Source organism: Carlito syrichta, unplaced genomic scaffold (assembly GCF_000164805.1).
Source record: "Carlito syrichta isolate Samal-C Ts95f unplaced genomic scaffold, Tarsius_syrichta-2.0.1 Scaffold303144, whole genome shotgun sequence".
Taxonomy (NCBI): domain Eukaryota; kingdom Metazoa; phylum Chordata; class Mammalia; order Primates; family Tarsiidae; genus Carlito; species Carlito syrichta.
The window spans coordinates 326,084-349,487 of NW_007247240.1; the positions used below are offsets into that span (position 1 = coordinate 326,084).

Consider the following 23,404-nt stretch of genomic DNA (forward strand, 5'->3'; position numbering starts at 1 on the left):
GAACGGAAGTGCAATGGGGAGCCGCGGCTTCCTGCTGGCCAGTCGGCGCGGGACCGGCCGGGCGCGGCCGTGCTGCCCCTTACGGCGAACTTCGGGGCGTCGGCGGGTGTCCTCACGGGCGCCTCGACGCCCGCAACCAGGCTGCGGCGGGCTGCAGAGGGCGAGGCCCCGGGCCGCCGAGATCGGCCAGGACTTCGAGCCGGGAGGAGGAAAGGGGCTCCAGCCATCCAGGTTGCTGTGGCCGCGCCCAGACGGGGAGCCGCCCTCGCGCTGGAGATTTCGCTTTCGGTGGCGGGTTTTGGCGGTCGTGACCCCAGCCGCGAGGCCCCGGACGGGAAACTCCCCCGTGCGAGTCCGTTAGCCTTCTGTTTACCCCGTTTGTCTCCCTGCTGCTGTCGAAGCACTTCCTCCTTGGACCGTCCGGTGCCCCCGTTTCCACCGCTCCCCCGCTTCCCGGCTCCTCCTTTTCCGCCATCGATTCTCTGCCTGCCTTCTCCCCTCCGACCGGCCTCTCCTGGTCTCGCGCTCGTGCCTGCTGCTCGCGTGCCTCCTCGCCACGGTGCCCGGGCCCCGTGCTGGGCGCCCACCCGTTCTGCCTCCTGCCCTCGCCTCTTTTCTGGCGTCCTCGACAGGTCGTCTCTTCCCCTGTGCCTGTGCACTGCAGAGTGCCTCCGCAGCTCTGGAGACCACCCGTTCCACAGCTACTCGGCCCAAACCTGTAGCTGTGGGATGCCGTCCCGAGGACTGAGTCTTTGGCCTGTTGCCTGTGTTTACCGGTTGACGGCCGAGAACTCGTCACAACTTACCCGCGGCCCTTGTGGGTCCTGATGGTTGAAAGTGGGTTCGAAAAGACATACCCACAGAGACCGGGAGAGGGCAGCATTGCTTTATCCGTCCTCAGGGCTCGGTATCCATGGCTCTTAGAACGTGGTTTGTTTTTTTCCTTTTTTTAATCTGAAGGAAGAGTTCATTTCGACAAGCATTTTACGCTTAGCCAGGTCCTGTGTTTACATAGGCTAATGTTAAATACCGGCCTTTGGCTGTAAATGAGAGTTCTCTTAATGTGTTACATGTGAATTAGGTTTATCGTTTACTTAGGATAGTCAAGAAAGAGGTTGTCTCACTTTAGTCCGTACTCACATTTTAACATTACCGTTTGGTTAGAGGCTGGCAAGGTTTAACTGCGTACGGATGTCATTTGCTTGCGGTAGTGATGGATTCCAATACTGCCCAAACTCTTAAAGTTTTAGAAAAACATAGAGCTGATGTGGTCAAGGTAAGTCAGATCCCACTTTGACCCTGTAACATGTCTAGCGTAAAGTTTAATGATGTACATCATGAGGTCCTCGTTAAGTCATACATTTAAGTGTTGAATGGTTCTTAAATATAATACTATTTGGGGTAGCCCAGCATTTCCATAGATGTAACTTAATATCAGTCCAGGATGAGTTATTACATGCTAGTTCTTAGGTCATCTTAAAGTGATTGGAAACCCCAGTTCTACTGTTTACCAGACCACTCATTCATTCGTTCATTCATGAATACTTGGCCTGTGCTAAGGAAGGATGCTAAGATGAAAGCCCTCAGGCGATGAATTATTTTGTGAGGAGGACGCATAGTGTAATAAGTGAGACTTGCTTCGTGTGGTTTGGGTAGACAGAGGAGCTGCATACATATCACCTGATTGTGGGGAGGGTCGCAGAAGTATTTCCAATTTAGGGACTAGTAAGCAGTAATCCGTCAAGTGAAAAACGAGGGAAGGAGAATTGCAGGGAAACGGAAGACTGCACAGAGGTAAGCAGCATGCCCTAAACAAGGCTAAAAGTCAGGCACACTTGGAAGAGTGATGGAGGAGGAGGCAGCCAGAGAGATCCAGCTGCCTGTTCTGAAAGTTTTATACGGTCCGGAATGGTTTTTAAGTAGGGGATGGACACAACTATATTTGCATTTGAGAAGCGCTCACCTGGCGGCAGTGGAGGATCTGATGGAGCAAGGCGAGACTGGAGGCAGTGAGATCCTTTAGGAGAACTTGCAGTAATTTGGGCAGGAAATTCCGAGGGCCTAAAGTAAGGCTGAGGCATGGAGGAGTCATCTAGGAGCTGCAAAAGAGGTCAGTAGCCTCTATAGTGACCAATGACTCCAAGGTTTCTGTCTGAGTGACTGAGTGGCAGTGTTGCCAGTTATGACTGGATGAGTATAAAGTCGGTGAGTTTAAGTTTTCAGCACGCCAAGTCTGAGATGCCTGTAGCATATTCTATTATAATGGTCTGAAATTTAGGAGAGGGGTCAGGATTGGACATAGAGTTGGGGGTCTTCTTTTTTTAATAACAGCTTTATTGAGATACTCATACTATAAAATTCATAATTTTAAGTGTGCAGTTATATGGTTTTTAGTATCTTCACAATTAGGCAGCCCCCCAAAATCAATTTTGTTATCCCAAAAAATAAACTCTGTACCCACTAGCCGTCATTTTCCATTGTCCCCATTCCCTTCATCCTTTCTCTCTAATGTACTTTCTGTCTCTAAATTCGCCTATTCTGGACATTTTGTAGAAATGGAATCATACGATATGCAGTCTGACTTCTTTCACTTAGCATGATATTTTCCTGCTTTATCTATGTTGTAGCTTATATTAATACTCTGTTCCTTTTTTATTGCTGGATATATTCCACCGTAAAGGTAGATCACTTTTATTTTACTGATGGATATTTGGGTGTTTCCCACCTTTTGACTGTTATGAATGATGCTGCTGCCAACATTTGTGCGCTAGTTCTTTTGTATGAAGCTGTGTTTTCAGTTTCGTAGGGTATATATCTAGGAGTGAAATTACTGGTTCATATGGTAACTCTGTTTAAGTTTTTGAGGACCTGCTAGAGACTGTTTTCCAAAGTTTATATCCCAATTAGCAGTGTACAAGGAGTCTGATTTCTCCCAATTTTTACCAAAAAGTGTTTCTGTTCTTTTGACTGTAACCATCCTAGTGGGTGTGAAGTGGTTTCATTGTAGTTTGGGTTTGCATTCCCTGATGGCAAAAGGTATTGAGCGTCTTTTCAGTGCTGACTAGTCATTTATATATCTTCTTTAGAGAAATGTCTCTTCAGATCCTTTGCTCATTTTAGAATTATATTATTTGTCTTTTATTATTGAGTTGTTTGATTTCTTTGTATACAGGAATGTATCAAGACCCCAAGTGGTTGCCTGAAGACATAGATAGTACCAAACCCAACATATACTCTATTTTTTCCTTGACATGCATACATATGATAAAGTTTAATTTATAAATTAGGCCTAGTAAGAGATTAACAACAATGGCTAATAATAAAATAGAACAATTATGACAGTATGCCAACATTGCTACTCTTGTGCTTTGGGATCACTAAGTAAAATAAGTGTTACTTGAAAACATTGCAAACTGCAATATTGAGACAGTTGATCTGATAATCAAGACCACTACTAAGTGACTAACAGGTAGGTAGCCTAGACAGCATGGATATACCAGACAAAGGGATGACTCATAACCCCAGGAGGATGAAGTGGGATATTGAGAGATTTCATCATGTTACTCAGAATACTGTACACTTTAAAACTTAGGAATTGTTGATTTCAGGAATTTTCTGTTTAATATTTTAGTACTGCAGTTGATCATGAATAATTGAAACCTCAGAAAGCAAAATTGCCAATTTCTTGATTTTTTTCTTTACAGATATATGATTTGGAGTATTTTCTCTCATTCTGTGGGTTATCTTCAATTTCTTGATGATGTCCTTTGAAAAAATCAAAGCTTTCAATTCTGGCATATTCCAATTTATTATTTTGTTGTTTTTGCTTGTGCTTTGGTGTCATATCCAGTTAACCATTGTCAGAAGATTTACACATTTTTGTTGCTAAACATTTTATAGTTTTGGCTCTCATATGTAGGTTCTTGATGCATTTTGAGTTAATTTTGAAATATGATGTGAGGTAGGGAAAATATAATAAAGTTTTGTATAGTGACCCCTATCTTGTGCTCTTATTAAATCTAGTAATTTGGGGGTTGATTTTTTTCTACAAGTCATGCCATCTGCATATGACTACAGTTTAATGTTTTCATTGATAGTCTGTGTGTCTTCTTTTTTTTTTTTCCTTGCCATAATGCATTGACTAATACTTCCACTACAATGAGTAAAAGTGGTGAGAGAACACTAGTGTTTTGCTCCTGAGCTTTGGGGAGCATCACGACTGAGTCTGACGTAAGGTGTAAGGTATTTTTTGGAAAAATATCTTATATTTTCCTTGGCATTTCTGGAGGGTGTGTGTGTGTGTGTGTGTGTGCATGTATGAGCTAAGTTTTAGTCTGGTATTATATTCCCATTGCCTAAAGAATTGAATGTGAGTTCTTGAAGTGCATAGCTAATATTGGTTGATTCCATTTTTGTTTAACTAAAATTGTGTTTGTGTCTGCAAGGTATTTAGAAGGATATAGAATTTGGGATTGGCAATTTTTTGTAATAGTACTTTAAAGATACTACTCCACTATCTTCCAGCTTACAAAGTTTCTGATGAAAATTTTTTGTCTTTATTTCTTCTTCTTGTATCTTTTTCCCTCTGATGACCTTCAAGTTTTTCTCCTTATGCTTGGTTTTCAACAGTTCAATTATGAATGCAGAATCTTTAAATAATTAGAATTGACTGTGTACACACATACACTATATATGTATATGCATATACACTCATATACATTCAAACATGTACACACATAGATGTTCACATACGCATATACATATATACACACACATTTTATAAAAACAACTTTTGCCTGAGTAAGAGATCTATTACAGTAAAAACTAAGGTTTATTAACACATGTTCAGAAGACGTTCCATTTCCATCTTTTTCAGAAATACTATTGCAATTCCTTATCTTATTCTTCTACCAGCATTATGTATGAATGATTTATGTATATACATGTGTGGGTTAACCTGTGTTTATATATGTACATGTTTGAAGATTTTGTGGTGCTTAAATTCATTTTAAACACAGCTTTAGGCACTGTACTAAGGTCTGAGAATAGAAATATCAACAAAACTTATATGGTCTTCCCCATGGAACTAATAGTTCATGGGTTAACGAAAAGTAAAAAATACATATATAAATGAAATAAGGACAAACTGTTTAGTAAATGCTTTGAAGAAAATAAGCACATTGCTGAGATAGAAAAGTGGGGTGGTAGTGACGAGGGTAGTAGCCAAGGAAGGCCTGGCTCATGGTAAGGACTATACATTTATCTCTTATTCTGTCAGTGTGCATTGTTTAAGAATTTAACCAGATTTGCTTTGCAATTCTTGTGTTTTTTATCTAAAAAAATTATATTCTTATTAATGTTGCTAGAGATATGAAACATACATTTTTTTAAGAGAAAAAAATGGTTAAATTTTTGAGAAAGAGGGATAGCTGGAATTTTTTGTTTGCTTTTGTTTTTGTTTTATTTTCCCCTCTGCAAGGTTTTTAAGTTGTATCTTGTAACTGGGAGAATAGAATACACAAAAACATTCTTATTAACAATTATGATTTTAGACATTCTGCCATAATTAGATTTTTAGGAAATGTAATTTCCAGTGTATTCTGGAATTTTTATCTAAATTGACCAAAACATTAATGCCATGCATCATTTTTGATATTTTAAAGGCAGGACTACTGTGATTTGTTCACAAAGATACTGCAACTTTTATGACACTGATGCACTGCCTACTGGGCTGAGGAGGCATGTTATTGCAACTTCTTTAAAGTATCATAAATAGTAAACATGTTTAGTTTCACAATAAAAACCAGTTATCTGTTCATTCTTGCTAAGTAGTTTATAATATAAATGTGGTATGGGTTCTGTTTGATGTTTTGTAACAATTATATTTGGTTTCATCTAGTGCAAGTATTTGCTTGATTTGATTTCTTCTTGATAATAGGTTAAATGGAACAGGGAAAACTGTCACCACAACATAACATCTCTTTTGGGATCATCGTGTTCAAATATTCAAGATGATTGTTTGGAATGTCGCAGTAGGAGTAGCTCACTATGAGATCCAGGAGCTTGCCAAGGCTCTCCAGGGTGAGGAAAGTCTGCTCTGCTAACTGTGTATATTGATGTGTGAACAGTTTTTTGGGTTTCTGTGTTTTTCATTCATTTAATTTTATCATTTCCAAGTTAACTCTTGATTGTTTAGCCCATTCTGCTGCCTTTTCTTTGCCAATACACTTCTAGACATATTTCCTAAAATCTCAACTGATATGTGCATTGATATATTAATTGTGTAATTAATTAATTGCAGTATCAGCCTCAGTCAGGCATAATAAAAAAAATCGACCTGCTGCAGTCTTATAATCTAAGCTTTGATATGAGTAATGTTGACCAAACTGCTATTATGAATTAGCCATCAGTGCATACTCTACATGAATAGAGATGAACACAGTTTTATTCTCTTCACATAGATTGTGTGTTTACTCACTTCTTTATTTATGTTACGTACTTAAAACCAATATAGTATTCTCTAGACTTAAGTCCTTGAGTGACTCTGACAGAATGATTTTTTTAAATAACTATTAAAAAGCCAGGCTCAGTGGCTCAGCCTGTAATCCCGCGCTTTGGGAGGCTGAGGTGAGTGGATTGCCTGAGCCCGCAGGCTCGAGACCTGCGTGGGCAACTTGGCAAGACCTCGTCTCTACAATAAATCAAAAATCAACTGGGTGTGGTAGCATGCGCCTGTAGTTCCAGCTACTTGGAAGGCTGAGGCAGAAGGATCGTCAGAGCCCAGCAGGTTGAGGCTGCGGTGGCCGGGAGTGGCCACTGCACTCCAGTCTGGGTGACAGAGTGAGACTCCAACTCAATAAATAAATAAATAAATAAATAAATAACTGTTGGAAAAAAATACTGGTTTAGTACTTATTCAGGACTTGGTATTGAACTAGAGCTTTACATATACAGTTTAACTGTGAAGTCCCATTAAGTAATTCCACAAAGACATTAGGGGAGTCTCACATATTGATTTCATAGTCTTAAGTAATAATTAATGCAAATTGCCTTTTATTTTCTTTAAGTAGTATTCCAGATTACTTGAAAATTTTGACCTTGAGATTTAACCAGACAACTGATTTATTTTTAATACTTTAATTTTTTTTATTTTAAATATGTGGGGTACAATTCAGGATTAAGGATACATATGTTCATTCTGCAGGTACACTTGTTGATGAGGTGTGCCCCCCCGCCCTCGGCAGTTTCAATCCTGTCCCCGCCCTCCCCTGGCAGTTTCCCACTACCAATCCCTTTCTTATAGTATTATGATAGTTGCTCAGGGTCCACTTATGAGTGAGGACATGTGATACTCTGTTCTTTGTTTCTGTGATGGATCACTCAGTATTATAGTCAATCCAGCTTGCTGCTAAGTTCTTAATTTTGTCCTTCTTTATTGCTGTGTAACATTCCATCCTGTATATGTACCACATTTTTTTTATCCAGTCCTCTTTCAATGGGCAGCACAGTTGGTTCCATGTTTTTCTATTGTGAATAATGCTTCAGTAAACATGCGTGTGCAGGTGTCTTTTTCATAGATTTACAAGGAACTCAAACAGCGCCATTACAAAGTGGACAACTGATAGTTATATAAAATTAGCATTTTCTCTGCAATCTTGACACATACACATGTCACATTTGGGGGGAATGTTAAGATTTTAAGGATTATTTTTTAAGAACTAAACTCGGACAGAGTTAGTCAAGTGTTTTGAAGAGGTTGGTTTTTGAACTTTGCCATAATTTATCTATCAGGCCTTCACAGATGTTCAGTGGTTGCAGAATCATGATGCCTCACGACATTTACTGCTTGCTATCCAGCTGCCAGATAACATCTTGCGTTGGAATGCACCTATTGGCACCAAACTGTGGAAGAAGAACTGTGCAGAGAACATTCTTTGTTTTTCTTTTGACCCTTTTATGGCCTCACGTTGAACTTGTGAGTAAGAGTTGCCTGTGAAAAACAAGTTAAGTCAGCTATTTATAAGATAGTGCTGTTTCAGACATGAGATATACACACATGCACTGTACATCTAGAATGTTAAAGTGACTGAGCGATGTGAGGAGGCACACCTAGTTTATATATCTGTAGCCGGTAATACATATACCAAATCAAAACCCCATATCATTTGCAAGTGTTGTGATAGAAATGTAAATCAGCAAGCTATACCTTCACTGTGTGGAATTTGTAAATAGTATTAGACTAGCCAGGGACGGAGTTACTTGGATGTTTGAATTCAGACTTAATTAAATTTGTTTTTCTAGGAACATTTAAATAACTTGAATCAAGGGTTTTATTTAGTCTGTGGCCAATTTAATTTTTTTGGTTACAAACAAGCAAACAAATCCTAATTCATGCTATAGACAGATGCATGTGAAGAACAGAAATCTGAGAGATTTTTTATTATAGAGAAGGTTTTTGCCAATGTGCTTTTGAAGCTGTACTGAGCCAATGATCTAAAAATAAGATAAGATTTGTTTTAGATATTTTTGTGGCTAAGTTACTTAGAAAATATTTATTCAGTCATCCCACAGATATTTCTTGAGCTATTGCTACTGTTCTGGTAACCCAAACGAGGGTTCCTGCCTTCACAGGGTTTGTATTCTAGTGAGAGGGAGTCAGGTAAATCATAAACTCTGAACAGAATGAATTAATAAATTCTAGTATAGTCAGCGATAATAGGCAGTGTAAAGACGGTAAAACAGGATAAAGGTGAGGGAGGGGAATGGGAAATGAGGTGGGCAAGTTATGTTAGATAAAGTGGTCAAAACAGGCTCCATTTTTATAGTGATCAGAAATGTGAAGAAGGTAAGGGAATTAGCTGTGGTTAAGAATGTTTTCCTTAGCCGGGCTCGGTGGCTCAGCCTGTAATCCCATGCCTTTTGGGAGGCTGAGGTGAGTAGATTGCCTGAGCCCGTGGGTTCAAGACCCACCTGGGCAGCGAGACCTCATCTCTACAATAAATCAAAAAATCAGCCGGGCATGGTAGTGCATGCCTGTAATTCCGGCTACTTGGAAGGCAAAAGCAGAAGGATCACCGGAGCCCAGCAGGTCAAGGCTGCAGTGGCCGGGAGCGGCCACTGCACTCCAGTCTGAGCAGCAGAGTGAGATTCCAACGCAAAAAAAAAAAAAAAAAGAAGAATGTTTTCCCTGAATGTGAATAACCTGAAACTATCAAGAGACAAATAAAAGTTCAAATGGGAAATGCATCTCTCTAAACACAATACAGAGTTTTTTGGCTTTTGTGTATATAGATGTTTGTATATGAGCATGTGCATGCAAATGCAAATACACTTACTTTAACATCAGTTTGCTCCTGAAGTGCAGTGCTGGGGGAACACCTAGGAGAACTGGCTCCGCTGGCAGAGGCAGGAAAGGAAGGTGTCATAAAAGAAGGGAAGCAAGGGGACCTTGAAGGATGAGTCTTGGAACCTAAAAAGGAGAGAAGGCTTTAAGCTAACTTGATTGCAGCAAACTTTAGATATGCGTAGTTTGGTGGGAGAAAGCACCATACATTTCAAAGTGTCAGTTGACCTAACATCTTTGACTTACACCTTTTGAATGTGCTAGGGTTGTCATATCTTTTGTATTCTTCTTTATTCCCTGTAGTTAAAGCAGCCTCACTAACAGCTGGGATTCATGAGAGATAAGGTTTTTTTCTGTTAATATATTTCAGTATTAGTGATCCCAGTGTTGAAGGAGATTACTTTTTCAGTCATAAAAATGGCATAATTTGTATTGCTAAATATGGTGCTTTCTCCTTGAATATTTTTATTCTGGACACTTAGTAAGCCACTGTGGTCACCCTATTTTTTTTTCCTAAATATTAACAAAAAGAAAACACTTTTGAATCATTGTAAGGTTCAGTCTGATTCTCAAGAAGAAAAAGGAAACATAGTTAAACTGAGTAGCTCATGATAACCATAAAAAGCTTGATATAATCAAATCAAGTATTTGAAGTTAGCTAATTGTGTTATGCAGAGCCTCTTAAATATGGGATTTTTTTCTTTCTGCATGAATCTTATATTCTGAAAAGTGTTAGGATATCGAAGTGGTAGGATAGAATGATAGAATGAGGAAAGATGACTAATGAAAGTCTGTGCACTGAATTTATTTGAAGGAACAGACATTTGTTGTTTCTGCCAATAACATTCTGGTATCTGTTTAATATAAAACGTAATTTAGAATGCTGAACTTGGAGGCTTCTGTTGAGGTGTAACAGACTGCCTGTTTCTCTTTAACTTGGAAAACACTCCCGTGATGTTATGACTATATAACATTGCTAGTTCTGTATTACTAAAATTATCATTATATTGCTATTGATACTGTGTTGGAGTAAAACTTTTTGCTAAATTTGATTAAACTTCAGTCAGAATTTTGCTTTTCTCAGGAGAGTACACACCAGCGAGGGTATTGTTTTCACCTCCGACTTGTCTTCATCCAAGCCTTCTGCAGTCCCTGGAAAAAAATTTGCGGATCCAGCTCACACTCTAACCCAGTTCATAAATAGATGACTGCAGTTACAGGTGCCAAGAAGGCTCTTAATAAAGTAAACATTTGAGTCACTAAAGAGAAACTTAGGTAAGTTACAAGCGTACTTACCTTACAGCATCGATCTACTTAATCACATTTGGAAGCATGATTTGTGGAGATGGACTAAGATGTATTTTTTCTGTATCTCACATTTTCCCATGTCTTATTTTGAATTTGCTAGAGGAAAAAAATATTCATTTAATCTTCTCTTCTAAGCGAAGATATAGCATTTAATGTGGTCTATTTCCTCTAGTTATGCTAAACTTCCCCACTGATTTTAACAGAGTGAAATTTGTCCATTCTTATGTTTACTTCTGAAAATATGGGATGATTCTAAAGTTGGGAGTTATTGACTGCATTATAAATTTGGGCACAAATACTGGATTTTTAACAAATATATATTTCCTGACTTTGGTGCTATACAGTCTCATTGGCCAGTAAACTATAGTTGTTTTTCTTCTGCAGGTGGGTTTCCCATCCTGGTTAAGAGCCAAGGTTCTAGGAAAGCTGTAGCTATGTGACTTAGAGAACATTCTTTAATTTTGCTCAGATTTCACTCCCCCAATCTCTAAAATAGGGTTTTAGAGGATTTCATAGTGTTTTTGTATAGATAAATAGATATGATAACATAAGTAATGTAGTGGTTGATACTTAGTAAGCATTCATTTAGAAGATGCTACTAATATTGTTTATTGAAGAAATTGCCACTGAATAGAGTTTTATTTTCAGTAGCTAATTTTGTGTATTAGAAATAGATTTCTGTCTTCTGCCTAGAGCTATGGTCTGTATATTACCACTTTGGAAGGTTTTTTGGCATTCTTTTTAAGACAGCTTCTTGCTGAGTTTATTCTGTCTAGACTTAGTGAATAACAACTTGAAAGATATGTGGTAAAAGACAGAGTGCTCTGCAAATACATTTTGAATTTATGTGTATCATTTTTATATATAACATCAGAAGCTGGTTAAGTTCACTAGTTAATTTATTCCTCACTCTGTGTTAAAATGACTTAAGATTGCTCCTTAAGTAACTTAAGAGAACTTTCTGTTTCTCGTATGTTTCCTGTCATAAGTAACTATTTGGCAGTCTCAATGGTTTCATAAGTTGTGGTTTATATCTCTTAAGTTTTCTCTCATATGAATATTGAGGGAAATACATAATTTAGCTTTTCAGGTGGAACGACTCTGAGTACTTTTACCTCCATTAATTTATGGACTCTTACTACAGTTCTGGACAGGAGGACTTTCGCCATTCTGTGAATGAGGAAAACCGAGTGCCACATCATTTTAAATAAAACTACTTAAGGTCATCCAACTAGGAAATGGCAGAGTCAGAATTTTAGTGCAATGAAAATATCTCTCTCTTCCTACTCCTATCAACTAACTTTATTTTAAATTTGAAAACCTTTCAATAAAAGTATTATATAAAAAGAAAATAGTACATAATTATATGTCTGTTCCTACTAGAATACATTTAATATAGGAAAGATTGTTATTCAATATATGTAACAGTCACAAATTACAAAAACGTTTTTAAAAGTCTTTAATAGTCTTTTATATTTCTCTAGTTGAATCAGCTTTATTTACACAGAAGACAATGCTGTGATATAAGTAAATAAAATACCCTATTTTGTTTCTACAAAAAGATTTAAGACAGTGCAAAAGTGAGTCAGAGAATGGGAAGTGACATGCCCAAGGCCATGCAGCTATAGTTCAGTAACTCCTGGTCCTATGACCCTAATTGTCCTAAATGTTTATGTTTTAATCCTGGGTTTTGATTTTCACCATTTGTCTAGTACTTGTAATTGCATAGTAAAAGGAAAACAAAAGTTAAATCTTGTACGAGCTTTTCTGATGTGAATGAAAACTTTGACTAATTTCTTGATGCCTAAAGGAAATGATTAGTAAATGAATTCGTACCTCTCATTGATTGCTTTTAGTTGGCATATCTGCCTTCAGGAAGGAATCACATGTTATTACTCTGTCCTCCGGATATTTTCATCCTTGACCTTGAGGTGGATCAAACAGTGGGTGTGATTGCAATAGAACCCACAGGAATTCCATTTCTGCAGGTATCTACAGTTTATAAATAGTGTTCCCCAAAGTTATAATGACTGTTATATTCCAAAGACTATACTCTTGCAAAAGTTCTTAGTTCCATTTTGTCTCTTCTATTTATGAAAAGATTAATGATACTGTTTTATAACTATTTTTCTGTACTTTTGATTGGTTTGATTTGCTCTAGAAATTGTGACTGATCCTGAGATATTTACTGAACTATTCAAGCTTCATGGATAAGGACAATTTTTTTTAGGGGCATATGTGGATATGTTAGAAGTTCATTTAGTTTTAAAGTTTAGGATTTTGTGTATTTTTGTTTGTCTTTGCTTCTTTTTTGTCCATATTCTCTAAACAGGAGATTGAGTTTCACAGTATATGCCTTATTGACTTATTGTGTTGTAAAAAAATAAATATATAATCTATTTAAAGGTAATACCCTGCTTTCAGTGTGATGATTTATTTTGTCTGCATGGAAATGTTGTACAGCCTTATATGCTTGAAGATCTTATAATAGTACTTTCATCACTTCACATGAGGAACCAGGTGAGCTTTTGTGTTGTAATAATGTTCATAATGTTGTTCTTATATTATTATATTAAATTATATTATATTAAATTATCTTATAAAGTTTCATGTGGCAAGTACTAGCCAAAGTATAGAGTTATTGATAATCCTTGCCTTGAGAAAGTATCAGAATATGGTTATAATAAGAGGCATAAAAAAAGTATAAGCCCACAATTAATCTCTTGGTATTTTAGTAGTGCTCTTCCTATATACAGCAAAGAGTAATATTTGTCATTCCTTCTTGATGGTATCTGTAAACCTAGTAGAACTTTTGTGGGTTTTCTTTGGTTGCACGTTCAACCTTGTATGCCTTTATTATTGAACCTCCAAGACTTCTCTGTTTTAGGAACTTCCATTGTAAAGTGACAGAGATTCATAAGTCTCCAAAGCACTCAGTTGTCAGTGCAGTCTTTCCTTAGAGAACAGAAACAATGTTTTTGTGAAAGGATGTACTATGTAACAGTGAGAGTGATTCTCATATCTTTTGCCATGTACAGTTTTTTTCAGCCTTATTACATACTACTGCAAATTATGATGGAATTGTGACTTGTTATTTGATCCGTGTGGATCAGGTTTTAAAACATTTTCTTTACTTTAAAAATATTGAAAAAGCAAGATATCTTGAGTGTAGTTGTTGTTTTGGAGATTAAACTCAGTATGTGCAGTCAATAAGTTAGTTATCTTTATATTCTGAAGAAATTTAGTAGTAATTACAGTAAGTGAAGCCATTCTTGACAAATTTTGCATTAGTGAAGGAGTAACATGCTTTTTAATTGGTTTTTTTACTTAAACTAAATAATAGTGATATTGGTATGGTTGCTCTCTGGTATTTAAAACAAAACAATTTTCATGTTAAGATCCAGATCCCGTTCAGGAGCTTACCTATGATTTACGAAGCCAGGGTGATGCAGTCAGGGTGACAAAAACTGTCCGTCCCTTCAGTATGGTGTGCTGCTGTCCTGTCAGTGAGAATGCGGCTGCCCTCATAGTGTGTGATGGCAGGATCATGATATGGGAACTCAAGTCTGCTCTTTGTACTTGAAATTCACAGAATAGGTAAATTAACAGAATCGTGGTTTTATTTATTTATTGCTTTCTGTTCCTTTTTTTTTTTTTGGTATAATTACCAGAATCATATAAAAATAGCATGCATGCCCATTATTCTGTAAAAATATTTAAGATGACAATTAAGGCTTTAGATTATTAGGGAGTTATGTACACCTGCTAGAGCTATTTCACCTATGGTAAGATTAACAAATAATATAAAAGCAATAGAATGCCATGATGTGTAATTATTCATTTGAATTCCCAATATGTAATGCAAGTTTTTAATATGTAAAATCTTCTGATTATGATGTCTTTGCAGTTGTTCTGATGTGTCACCTTTATATTCACCAGTGTCTTAATGTGGAATTCCTGTAGGAGTGCTACAGAATAAACTCCCAGACCTTTCCTTAACAACATAATTGGTAAGCTTATTTTTCCCCCTTTATCTCTCAGGTATTCTTTATGAAGGGCAAAATTAATTGAGTCCCTGACTTACAATTATTATAAAGTTAGAATTAATGCTTGACAAAACTAAAATGTAGAGGCATTCTTCCCTAAATAAATCAGGGCTGTATGCCATTTTAAGAATACAAGGGTCCAGGCACGGTGGCTCATGCCTATAATCCCAGCACTTTGGGAGGCAGAAGAGAGAGGATTGCCTGAGTCCAGGGGTTTGAGACAGCCTGGGCAACTTGGGGAGACCTCGTCTCTACAAAAATTAACTGGGCGTGGTGATGCATGCCTGTAGTTCCAACCACTTGGAGGCTGACTGCCCTCCAGCCTGGGTGACAGACTCCAACTCAAAAAAAAAAAAGAGAATACAAGGGCCTGAAGTCGCATAAATTTGCATTATGGTTGTCGGTATTAGAAAATGTTCATTCATGAGAGAGTCTGATCAAAATGAAAGAAATGTCATTTGGCATCTGGATTTTGGACCTGTAGCCCTAGCTGAGCTATACTGGACCTTCTCATGACCCTCATGAGCTGGTCTCTCAGCTGGAGATGAAATGCTGCTTTTCTCTCTCTACTACTCCTAATTCTAAATTCAGCTCAAGTGTTGCTTTCTTTTGTCTCTCAAGTCTGATTTAAATGTTCTTTTGTGGTCCCTAATAGTTCTCAGCTGTATGGTAACTATGGTTTTTTTTTGTTTGTTTGTTTGTTTGTTTGTTTTTTACTTCTGTCTCCTCCAATACATTTTAAGCTCTACAAGGGTGAGACAGTGTTTGATTCAGTTTTTATTTTCCAGGACTCAGCATAGGACCTTGTGCATTCTAGATTTGTAGTAAATATTTATTGCAGAAATAAAGTAACTGAGCAACATTAGAAATAATTATTTAGCCAGGCTTGGTGGCTTAGCCTGTAATCCCAGCACTTTGGGAGACTGAGGTGAGTGGATTGCCTGAGCCCTTGGGTTCGAGACCCGCTTGGGCAACTTGGGGAGCCCTCATCTCTACAATAAAATCAAAAATCAGTCGGGCATGGTAGCACACGCCTGTAGTTCCAGCTACTTGGAAGGCTGAGGCAGAAGGATCAACGGAGCCCAGCAGGTCGAGGCTGTGGTGGCTGGGAGCATTGCCACTGCACTCCAGTGTGGGTGACAGAGTGAGACTCCAGCTCAAAAAAGAAAAAAAGAAAGAATTATTTAAGCTTTTTAATATGAATTTTCTTATTTTCATATTGAGGATTTTTACTTTCAAATAATACTTTTTTGTGGATGAATATCCAAGGTTATTTAGTTATGATGAGGCTATTATTAAAGGCAGAATGAGGATTTGTGATTTCAAATTTTATGTCAATTGAAAGACTTGAAATGGTAAACTTTGTAACTAAGCCCAGCAGTATTGACAACTAACTCTTTTAAATTTGTGACTGTAGTTTATAAATAATTTTCTTTATTATTAATTATTCTTCCATAATGTAGTTGAAAATGGAAATTATTTGGTCTTTTTTTTGTTGTTGAAATGCTAGACAGGTGATATACTAGGAAAAGCATTACCTTATTAACCATGCTAATCAGATCACATTTCTCGAGTTCTTAATACTATATGAAGTGCTGTGTTAAATCCTCTATGTATTACCTCACCTGCTCACTACTATGTTAAGTGCTCTGTTAAATACTCCACATATTACCTCACCAAGATCCTGTAAGGTAATATTATCTTCATTTAATACGTCTGGGAACTGAGGCCCAGATACTCAAGAACATGCCCTAAGCCACACAGCCACACAGTGGAAGAGCCAAAATGTGATCCCAGTAATCCTGGCTCCGGAGTCTGTCCTTAGCAACGACCTCCAGTCCTGGTGACGCTACTGTCATCTTGGGCAAGACCCGACTCTCCTCTAGAAGTCAGTTGTGTCTTGGTTCCTGCCAGTTGTAAAATCGTTTTGCTCCATGGCACTACGAACCTTTATAAAATTCTTTCTCTTCACCGTCTTCTACTCCACCAGTAAATCCATACAAGGAAATCTTAATGCATACTTAATGAAAAATTCACTTTATCAGTAACACAGTTTTTTGAGTTAATTGACCTTATCTGTTCTTAATATGAAATATTAAAGTGGAAAGAATTAGAAACACATACACAAAGGAACAAAACTAATCAGTAATATGAAGCCCATAGGAGGTTGAAATCTTATGCTGTTTAGGTATCTAAGTGCTGTATATTATAGTATTTAAGAGACAAATGGATGCAGATTGTATAGCAGTTCTTGACAATGTAGTTGATTTTAAAGTGTTAATTAAATAAATCTTTGTACTTGGAAACATAAGTGAAAATTTGTAATTAAGCTGTTAATTTGAAATTCATTGTGTACTTGGTGATCATTGAAAGCAATTCAGAAGAATACAGAGGCTGATTTCTATTCTTGGCTAAAGACTGACGCTTATTAAGGCAAATCTGCCCTACCTTACGAACTGCCTCTTACGGAAAATGCTTGAAGAAAACATGGCTGTTCCCAGGAGTGAACTCCAAATGGATAGGGTTAGAATATGTGGGAGTTACCTGTTGAGCTTTCCATCTTGCGCTATCAAAGTTAGGCAGAGAGATTGGCATCTTATGACTGTCCTTAAGGGATCATTTTAATTGGATTAAATTGACGGCCAGTATAAACATTAATTTTATGGATATAAAAAAATTATTATGAAAACAACTTTACAGCCTCAAAAGGCTATATTACTGGTCCTATCATCCACTTTTAGTTATTGTTTACATTTTTCCTTTCACAGTATGTACGTGTTTGTGTAAGCATATGTACCTTCACACACATTCTCTAAGCATATGTACCTTCACACACAAAAAATATATTTTTGGCAAGTTTGTCCCAATATTCAGTAGTGGCTTATAAGAAGGAAATTTCTGTACCCTTTTTAGTGAACAGTCTTGATCTTGTTGTACTCTTTACATTCACATTTTGTTAGATTGGCTTTAAGTGAAGTCATCTTTCCAGATTGAGACTTGATAACCTAAGTAGGAATGGTACATTTGACAATAATGCCGTTTAAAACTTAACTATCAAGAGTGACAGGTTATATATGCTTTATTTATTAGTATATATATTTTTATGTTATATATTTACATGTAAAGTATTTAATTATAAGGCTTCATATCGGTAATGACATTGACACATTAAGTTTTGTTATTGGAAGTCCTAAATGAGATTCCCACTAGATTAATACTCTTCTGTTTTGTCATTTAGATAGGTACAAGTAACAGTTCTGTCCTGGTGTACCATCTCACCGGTGGTCTGCTTCACACAAGGATTAAGCATCCACTCATGTGAAGTCAAGTGAGTATGTCATTGTGATACTGAGATCATAAACTCACGTAGTCTCAGAAAAAAGTTCGCATCGACTTTTCTACATCGAGTGTTCTGCAGTGGTGACTATTTGACTGACAAGTTAGAATAAGGCGCCTGTCTAACTAATGGCTATGCTAATCAAGAATGAGAACTAATTGTTTGCTTTGTAAAAAACATAATCACTGGAGAATTTTTTTTCCTCTTTTATTGCTACATCTTATTTATTTATTTATTCTAAGGTCCAGGCTGTTTTCTCACTGGAAACCCCTTTGTTGCTTCATTTAAGTTTATTTGTTTATTTTTCATTTCTATGGAGATCCATCAGTGGGGCTGCTCATGACAGATTTGAATAAAGTAATTTTAATTGTCAATTAGTCTGTTTTAAACACTTCAGAAAAGGACCAAAACTGTATAGCACTATTCTTGGATTTTGAGAAGTGATCTGTTTATGAGCCTATTTACTCATAAACTGATAATACAGTCCGAGGGAAAACTAAACTGGCAGAAGAATGCCTCCTACTTCCTGTTTCAAGTGCATGCCACCTGCCCCTTAGCATTGTTTTGCTGAATGCAAGGCACTTTTTCTTTTTCGCCCTATCAATGATTGATAGGATACACATATATAATATAAAATTTCCGTGTATGTTGATGCTATTTTACTGAAAGTGTAAGAAAGGTCGTTTTCTGTGGGTGGCATAATTATAGGTCTTCCTGTATTCATTAAAATTCATAGTAGAGCCCTGCGGTTGCAGTCGTGTTCTCTGAGTTCCTGTCTCCCTGACATCGCCTCCTGGATGACTTCCCAAAACCACGACCCAGCCCCCACCAATGTCACAGCTGCCAGTAAAGGAGCTGAGCCAAGTGGGGGTGCCACCTGGAGTCCCGTGGGCAGAAGGCTACAGCAGGAGCTGATAACCCTCAGGATATCTGATGACAAAGGAATTTCTGCTTTCCCTGAATTGGACAACCTCTCAAATGGGTGGGGACCATCCATGGGGCTGCTGGCACAGTATATGAAGACCTGAGGAATAAGCTCTCCCTGGAGCGTCCAGCAGCTACCCTTATAATGAATGTGCCCACAGTGAAGTTCCTGTTACCACCCCAAAATGGACACCCAGGGCAACGTCTACCTAGACCTCCGGAAGAACGATTGGTGTACCCTCTATGACGTGAAGACTGTCCTGCTCTCCCTTTAAGCCTGCTAGGAGCACCCAACATCGATTGCCCTTTAAACACACATGCTGCCAAGCTTTGGAAGAACCCTGCAACTTTTAAGAAGTACCTGCAAGAAGCCTACTCAAAGCGGGTCTCCAGCCCGGAACCCTGACCTGGGCTATACAACCTCTCCTGTGTCATCTTTTATTTTATCTTTTCCTTTAGATAATCTGTCCTTTCCTTAATCTTGAGCTGTGGTATAATCTTTGTTTGTGTGTTTGTTTGTTTTTAATTAAGTCTTTGAGCCCTTTGGTGTATATTAAATAAATTTTTTTTTTTAATTTGTAGTAAGCCCTTAGTGAGCACATTATTCTGAGTAAATGTATTTTGGATGGAGAAGTATGAACTCTAAGTATCACAGCTTCTCACTGTGATGGTAAACTCTGAAAAGTTTGCATTTCCTTATTCTTTCAAGTGCATTGTTTTGTGGTACAGTTCAGGTGACTATTGATTGCCACCTGATGCTGTGTCCTACAGTACCTCCCCATACATATTTACAGGGATAGTAATGTCTTCAGATGCTTTGGGCTTTTCAGGTGCAGTGACATTTGCAGGCTGTTGCTCATCTTTTCTCCTCCTCCGTGACAGTATCTGCGATTTGCCATGCTGACACTTCTTTTAGTAGTCTCTGCTGCCACTGTTAATACCTTCTCTCTTTCTTTTTTTCCTGTCTGTGTTTCTTCTCTAGACCTTTGCTTCCACTCAGGCCTTCTGTGTGTGATGTTTCCTTTTGTGGCTAACATTAACAAATTAAAACTTTCCACTTATTCTCAGGGTTATGTTAAGCATAAATGCTTTGCATAAATCATTTCATTGGATCTCCACTACAGTCTTGTGGGGTAGACATATTTCCAATTTACAGAGGAAGAAACTGAGAATTACAGAGTAATCTGTGAAAGATGTAGATGGAATTCAGTCTGGGCCTTTCAAGCTTCGAAGCCTGAGCTCTTGACTTACGGTACATTTGCTGTAACTCCAGCTTAAAAAAAAAAACACGAGCCGGGCTCGGTGGCTCAGCCTGTAATCCCGTGCTTTGGGAGGCTGAGGTGAATGGATTGCCTGAGCCCGCAGGTTTGAGACCTGCCTAGGCAACTTGGTGAGACCTCATCTCTACAATAAATCAAAAATGAGCTGGGCGTGGTAGCGCACACCTGTAGTTCCAGCGACTTGGAAGGCTGAGGTGGAAGGATCGCTGGAGCCCAGCGGGTCGAGGCTGCGGTGGCCAGGAGCAGCCACTGCACTCCAGTCTGGGCGACAGAGTGAGACTCCAACTTAAAAAAGAAGCACATAGGTTAGTAGGAATAATGTTGGCAATAAAATAACATGACTTACACATGCTAGGATGATATTCATGGTCAAGTAACACTGAAATTGATGATAAAGTGTTGCTTGGGATATTGAATAACTGTTAGGGATATGCTACTCAGACTGGTGTTGTGAATGATCATAGAAAGATACTTCTTTTTTCATATGAATTTTCCATCTTAATTACCATTTTATATTTGGAAATACTACCCAGAAGGACACTAAAACCCTTCTGTTGTGTTTCAGTTAACACAATTTTAGTATTAAAAGTAAAAACCAGCCGGGCTCGGTGGCTCAGCCTGTAATCCCACGCCTTGGGAGGATAAGGTGAGTGGATTGCCTGAGACCCACCTGAGCAACTTGGTGAGACCTCATCTCTACAATAAATCAAAAAATTAGCCGGGTGTGGTAGCACGCGCCTGTAATTCCAGCTCCTTGAAGGCTGAGGTGGAAGGATCACCGGAGCCCAGCAGGTCGAGGCTGCACTGGCCAGGAGCAGCCACTGCACTCCAGTCTGGGCAAGAGAGTGAGACTCCAACTCAAAAAAAAGTAAAAACCACTGGGCTCAGTGGTTCAGCCTGTAATCCTGGCACTTTGGGAGGCCAAGGCGAGTGGATTGCCTGAGCCCACGGGTTCAAGACCCACCCAGGCAACTTGGCCAGACCTCGTCTCTACAATAAATCAAAAAAATTAGCCGGTCGTGGTACCATGCGCCTGTAGTTCCGGCTACTTGGAAGGCTGAGGCGGAAGGATTGCCGCAGCCCAGCGGGTTGAGGCTGTGATGGCTGGAAGCATGCCACTGCACTCCAGTCTGGGTGACAGAGTGAGACTCCAACTCAAGAAAGGAAAAAAAAAGGTAAAAGCCATTATGAAAATTTCACAAATGTGTTATAAAATTTTCTGAACTTATTAGCAATAATCCCAATACATCCGAGATTTTCATATGCAAATGAAGACTAACTTTTAGAAAGTTTTTTTTTTACTTTGTACTGAATGTGTTTTTTAAAATTACATAAATCTTAAGTACTTGATGATTGTGCATACACATGTCCATATTACATAACTGCAGATAGTTGTATGTGTGTGTTTTTTAAAGCATGATGCTTTAACCAGGAATGCTTTACAGATATCTGTTGGATATCTTCTGTATGCCCATAAACAGACAAATTTTTATGATCCAGTGGAAGATATGTAGAAGTAGATTTTTCATAGATTATTAGTTTGTGTCTTTGTCCAGTAGGCTGAATTTACAGTAGAGATTGAGTATCCCTTATGTGAAATACTTAGGAACAGAAGGGTTTCAGATTTCAAATTCTGAATTGTGGAACATTTTCATATACATAATGAGGTATCTTAGGGATAGGACCCAAGTCTAAACAGGAAACTCACTTATGTGTCATATATACTTTATACACATAGCCTGAAGGTAAGTTTATATGATATTTTTAATCATGTGTATGAGACTAAGTTTGTTTCCATTGAATCAAAAAGCATAGTTGTCATGTTGGCACTCAAAAAACTTTGGATTTTAAAGTATTTCAGGTTTGAGATTTTTGGACTAGGGAGGCTCAACCTATAATATAGCCCAGTACTGATTTGAATATCAAAAATGGTGACAGCATATATGTATATCAGAACATTGATTAACTCTATATTGCTTTGAGTGCCTTGAGTGATTTGTGAAAAGTAAAAGTGATCTCTGTTTTGTCTGTCTGAAAATTTGCAGAAGAATCTTAGAATTGATAGGCCTTTCGGAAAGTGTGTGCTCCCCCTGGTCACTCAGTGTTGAGAAGTAGCCTCTGTAACAGGCCTGCTTGGGAGCCTGTAATAGTCAAAACCCTAAACATCTGGTGATGGATTCTAAGCTTCCAATTGTTCAAAAGTCTGGAATCTTACCAGAAAAAAAGAAGAAAAAAAAAAAACCCTAGATTGAGTCAGAGCTGCTGTTACTCGTTTTTTATAGACCTCAGTGTGGTGTGCAGTTAAACCTCGGTAGTGTCCTAATCCTGAGGGCGGTGTGGCCCTTAGCTGTGTTTGGTAAACTTTCATTCTTTTCTTCTGCGAAATAATCTCTTTATATAATCCACTTTGAAATCCAACTTGATTTTTATTTTTCTCAGTAGGAATTGAATATAGAAGCTACTGCTGTAATCTGTTCAAAGGCAACATGCTCATTCTGCTAGATTATGAAAAAGCAGCTACCTCATGTTCTGTTATAGCCTGTACTCTGGGATGTATTGTAAATAGCAGAGAAAACGCTTCTCTGAATATACATGGCCCTAATAAACATAGGAGTGCTAGGCTTTTCTTGGACACCGTTTAACCTGAAAAATTTCCTGAGCACCTACCATGTGCCCAGGGAGACATGACATGGTACATCCCTTCAACGAGAACACAGTGTTTTTCAGTCACATATTTCCTAGTCATTCCGGCGTAGATTGCAGCCCTATTTGGCCTTAGATTTGAGCTTTAATAGTCCTCCAGGAAGCCTTGCCTGGCTGCCAAGACCAGATTATGTGCGATTCTTCCAGGGTCATGTTGAAGAGTGCAGTACTTTCTTTTAGAAAAAGGTAATGGACGTGTTCTCACTCATAAGCAGACCTTGAACAATTATTGTAATACTAAAAGAAAAGGATTGGCAATAGTGGGAAACTGCCATGGGAAGGGCAAACACACCTCATCAACAAGGGTACCTGCATAAGGAGCATTTGTATACCTAGCCCTGAATTGTACCCCACATCTTTAAAATAAAAAAAAAGAAAATGTTAATGCCCAATGCACTTGAATAATGTCTCTTTTCTGCTAGACCATAAGCTCCAGAAGAATAGCAGCTATCTGTCATATCCA

General features: G+C 38.2%; 1 pseudogene; it reads left to right on the forward strand.

The window, feature by feature from the left end:
* Positions 1–14,221: 14,221 nt before the first annotated feature.
* Positions 14,222–19,877, forward strand: LOC103260219 (annotated as a pseudogene).
* Positions 19,878–23,404: the final 3,527 nt, after the last annotated feature.